This window comes from Pinus tabuliformis, chromosome 7 (genome assembly GCF_031772625.1).
Source record: "Pinus tabuliformis cultivar Carrire ecotype Pingquan chromosome 7, CPIR1, whole genome shotgun sequence".
In the NCBI taxonomy this organism is placed as follows: domain Eukaryota; kingdom Viridiplantae; phylum Streptophyta; class Pinopsida; order Pinales; family Pinaceae; genus Pinus; species Pinus tabuliformis.
The window spans coordinates 1,538,230,449-1,538,235,952 of NC_142293.1; positions in this window are offsets into that span (position 1 = coordinate 1,538,230,449).

The following is a 5,504-nucleotide window of genomic DNA, read 5'->3' on the forward strand; positions in this document are numbered from 1 at the left end:
TCATTTGTTTTTATTACTTATTTGCACATTCCACGATATGACAATTCATTAGCGGATTCTATCGCTAATCAAGCATTATATTGGCATATCATTCATTCATCAAGATAAAAACAAACATCAAAAATCTGGAACTGTATATATATATCATAAAATTGCCCATGTGTACATAAAGTGTTTCAAAAATAATATACAAAATTGGGACTAAATGCCCATAATCATGTCCAGTCCATCTAATGACCTGGCTCAAGATGAGCGGCTAAGTAGGTGACTACTGCTTTAGCCACACGCCAAAAAAGGCGAACCCAGTCTTGTGGTACTCCTACCACGCGGCGCTGCATCTCCTCAGGTAAGTCTTCTACGACCTCCATCGGTACCTGGTGAGTCAATATCACCAAGTTTCATTGGACTGCGTATAAGGCCCTCTCTATCTCTGCAAATACCTCTTCGGCACCTCTTCCGCGACGCCTGTGCCGCAGAAATCTGTCTGGTCGTACCAGACCCACATCTAGAACATGATCATTATATCAGTATTTTAATCCCATCAAAAATATGTTTAAGTTCATTTTCATATTTAAAAAACATAAGAAAATCTTAAAATTGATAAAACTTTAAAAAAATGGTTACCTATCTCTCCCAATGCTACATTCGGTAGCAGTACCAAATCTAGATCTCCTCTGAAATCCATGCCAGCATAGGGATAATCGTCCACAACGATGATTTGTTGTTCCCACCAAGAGAAGAACTCATCATCGAAAGTAGTCCTCGACACGTCTGATACTCTGGGACGTATCCCTAGAACCTTAGCACAAAATGGTCCCATATCCAAAAATTTTGGTCTGTCCTTTTTGAATGGAGGACAACTGGCTCTTCATATTGGTAAGAAGAGGTGTACACCAATAAAAAACAGTAGTGAGACACTCCACGACCAAGCTCATGGATAGTCATGATGCTTGGTGCAATGAGGCTGATCCATTTATCTTGGCTATGGTGAACAATAAGATCCTCAAGGACAAGCTCTCTACATGTTTTATTGGAATCTGGATTCCACTTTTCTTAGGATGCCCCGGACAGTATATATGTACGTAGTCTTCCACTGAAAGACTACCTCGTGTTCGGCCAGTCGAATGTACAACTTCTCTCTGAGAGAGACCAGTGATAAAGTAAATATCTTCTACCTCTATCCTCAAAGGCATTTGATCAATCATAAATGCATCATCTTCGATACTCCAGTAGTGGATTAACATTTCAAGCAAGCGAGTGTTGGCCTTCATATTTGGCATTTTGAAAAATTTCAATAAACCACATCCCCTCAATGCATCTAAGGCCTGCTGATCATTCATAACTTCATTATCAATGGTAGTATGCTCCCTCTCTCTCCAGGTGATTGTCATCCTGAAAGAAAATTGATTTCCAACCGTTAGTTTTTTGTGTTTAAATTTCAAACCACGTATACGCGGGTCCCTTTCATACACAGTTGCGTGTAGGGCCTGCATGTACGCGGGTTTATAATATCCAACCCGCATATATGCCGTGTTGAATTTTTTAACATAAATTCCTATGGTAAAATCTCAATAAAAATTTCTAAAAATGATCATAATGTAATGCAAGTTAGAATTGGGGGTTACCTGATGATTTTTATCCAATTTGAACGGTCCAACTCTTTGGGGGGCAAGTATTCTCTTTTTTCTCCACAGCTTTTGCTCTCAACACAAATGGTACAAATGGTGAGTCAAAAATTCATTTTATAAGCTTTGAAAATGTCAATTTTTTTCAAAACTTGATTTTTTTTGTCTCATGAATCTTTTAACTTGTGAGCTTGGATTGTTGGGAATAGGTTGTTTTTTCAGGACATTTTGGACACTTTTTCAAAAATTTCACATCAGTTCCATGACTGTTGACCCGTCATGGCAACTATCATTTACTTACTGGAATATAGGTTAGGGAAATCATTTTTCCGTTGCACTTTGCATTCTAGCGTCCATTTGTCGATACACTTGTCATAAGGTCAGTCCCATCATGTTATGGTTAGTAAACCATGTTCACTCGCTGATTTCTAAATCATGACACGATGGTAGAGCCATCCTTTACATGGGCATCGTAGTTAGCACCTCACTGAAATTGGTTGCCCATGTTGTTTCATTGAGTAGGCTTGGGAGTCCTCTATAGTCCCGCCATGACTTGTGCATTGAAGACTCATTCCTCTTTGCTTCTTCACTTCATTCTAGCCTTATACCCTAGAGGCTCCTTTATGTTGAGTTATACTACTACATTGCATTTTTACCATTTGCACCTTTTGGCCTTGAGCCGGCTTCATTTGGACTCGTGTTTAAGCCACTTTTTTACCATGTTTTTTGCAAACTCAAACTTGCAATCCTTTAGCTTCTGCAACTTGACACACCCTCAGGCCCATGGAAGGAACATCCTTTTGAGTGTCCTTGACCAACTTCACCTCCCTGCATTTAGCATAGGAATGTTCCCATCCTAGGAACTAGATCATCTGTTTCACTAACACTCATTCTTTCCATTGTACTATAGCATTCTTTTATTCTTTTTCTAGCTTAAAGAGAAAGACAAAAAAAATTATATATTCCAAAAAGAGTGGGAACAGGACAACATTTCCACATATTGTTGGCAGCTAGAGTCAGTCGTGTTGCCCTTGAACAAAGCACTCAAATGAAAGTCTCTCCTCCATTTGGGCGGGATTTAGTTTGACTTAGGTAAGCCTTAACCTTGTTATTGAGTTAGTTCTCCTCCAATTAGTTATCTCCTCCAATCATATGGAGAGTTCGTTCGTGCCTCCTGCACGACGAACTTATACAGAGTTATCATATGCTGCCACATGGTCATCATTGAGTCGTGCTTTTGTTCAAGGGAAGTAAGCCTGATTTGGCCTCTTTGCGGTGTCTCTTGACCTATTTTTCAGTCAGCCATCCCAGGTTGTCAGTGTCTTGTCTATCATCACATCAGTTATATTGGTCCTTTGCTCGTGCCGGTTTGAGAAGGTCTCCATTGACTTCTTGCTGGCAGGTCTTGTCCTTATCGACGATGACATATTGCTCTGAGGACAGGTTTAGAGCCACACCCTGGCCCTATTTTCATTATTAATAAGTCACCTTGTGCTCAACATCGATCAATACCATGGGTTTTTTACTAAGTGGTTTCCCTTGTGTTCGACATTAGCTTTCATTATCACACATTAGGATTCATGCAATGCCTTGGTTTCCATTTGACCCTATTGGTGGATTCCTCACCTCTGTGTCAACTTTCATTATTGGTTGGTTCAGAGAGTTTCTATCGTGCACTAGCTACATCTTGTGTACGCCAGAAACGTGCTTCGATCGGTTTACTACATCTTTTTTCACCCAATTCCTTCCACATTATTGGCCTACAGGTTACACTCACGCTAGATTGATGAAGGATGCCTTAATGCCTTCCTTCTAGTGGATCTTTCCCCATCAACTACGACTCATTGCTCTGGGGCAAAGGTCCAGAGTCCATTTGGCAGTGCCTTGGGATTTGCAATCATTAGTGGAAGATACTTCGCTATTGACAGTGGGAAACCATCATTGTCTCCTAATTGATAGATTCTTCCAGGTGTTCAACCTCAGCTCATCTATTCGCACTTGTTAGATTGTACTAGGTACCTTGACTCTTATTATCATTATCAGTGAGTAGTCTCGAATTTATTAATGGTATACATCAATGACCAGTAATCAAATGATTTCTCACATGGTCAACTTCAGATCATTTATTCCCATTGTGTAGAAATGTACCACAGTGGTCGGTGAAGACCTCGGGTTGCATCAACATTCTTTGGTTCACTTGTCAATTGCTCCTGTTGCTACTAGTTGACACCATTCCACATTATATGTTGTAGTCCTTCACAACGACATCCTATATGCTGGCATCCAAGTTGCAATGTAGTATCATCTTATTCCATCATGTTCATTTGGTACTATTGGGACCAGTTTTTGACATCAGTGATCAGCTTCATCTTTCATTGTCATTGGTCATCTTCTTATATGTGATATTCAGACATGTACTTGTTCGATCATGATCAGACGATCCGTTATGTACTTTCAGTTCTTTATACTTGTATACATAGTGGATCCGCTTGTACTTGATATGCGGACATGCTTTACTTTCTCTGAGCATGGGTATGCCTGCCTCAGACAATTGTTTCTTTTTGATCTTCTTTTGCCGGCTTGGCAGGCTAAAATCTAGTGAAGTCCTTCTCAGTTTTTGACAAGATCCATTTCCATATACTTAATACATTTCGGCCATCATGTACCCCTTCTGACCTCATATATTAGGGGGAATCTGTTATAGCTCCAAATATCACCCTTTGTATTTGTGATGCTTGCTTTATGGCCTAAGGCAACCCCTCCTTCCAGACTTGGTCCAAATATTTTAAAAACAATGTTTTACTCCCTGTACGCTACTTTGCCCTATGTTAAAAGCGTGTACACGCGGGTTAGTCTATACCCAACCCACGTATATGTGTTAAAACACTTAAAAAAATTAAATTTCCTTAATTATGGGCAGAGATCACGGGTTTTACCTGTTGATTACCTATTAGTGCCCATGGCCCAACTGTTCCCAACTGTTTCCCAACTAAAAAACTAATTTGGGAGAAGTATAAAAAGACTTCAATGGGAAGGCCTTAAGGAGGAGAAAAAGGATAGAATTACTATAATGAGATTATCCCCTCATCAATTCTGAAGAATCCCTATGCTTCAAGCACTTCCCCAAGTTCAGGAAACCCTTGTTTCCTTGAGTTTTGATATTCTCTCACATGCTTGGAGATATCATGGTATTGGTTATGGAAGGAGGCTATTGAAGGCTGGGACTAGATGGACGTGGAGGACGGTTCTTCTTAGAGCCGGAAGAGGAAGACTGAGGTGAAATCTTTCCATGTTTTATTATAGTTTTCTACAATAAAAAGAAACGTTGTCTTGTTCCTGATATCGACTTTATTTATGCATCAGATGTTATTGTTATGGTTTATATATGAATGACTATTTCAATGTATAACTAACCATCTACTTATGTGATATAAAGTTGATTTCACTAAAATGTTTTATGTATATGCTGCTATGTGTATTCAAATTGGTTGATTTGTAGGTTCGAAGATCATTAGGAGTTGCAGAGGGTTTGAACCATGGCTGGAACTACCCAAACGAAGGACATCCGGGTATGTTCATCCTCACATAGTGATGAGCCCCATAAATGGGTAATTATATGGGCTCATTTGGCCTCATAACTCAGCTTAATCCACCATTCTCATTAGTTTATTGCATGCTTTTTATTATATTTATGCTAATAGAGTGAATTGGGTTAGTCATTATGCCATGAAGTCTAATGTGTGCTTTATGCAAATTTTTGGTCAATTTTGAGACAAAGTCTAAGGTTTAATGAGCATTTGGTAGCCAATATTCGAGGAAAACAAGGGAGAGGATTTGTAGGAGGGTGTCCCCCTCATTTATGACCCCCTACCTCGAATT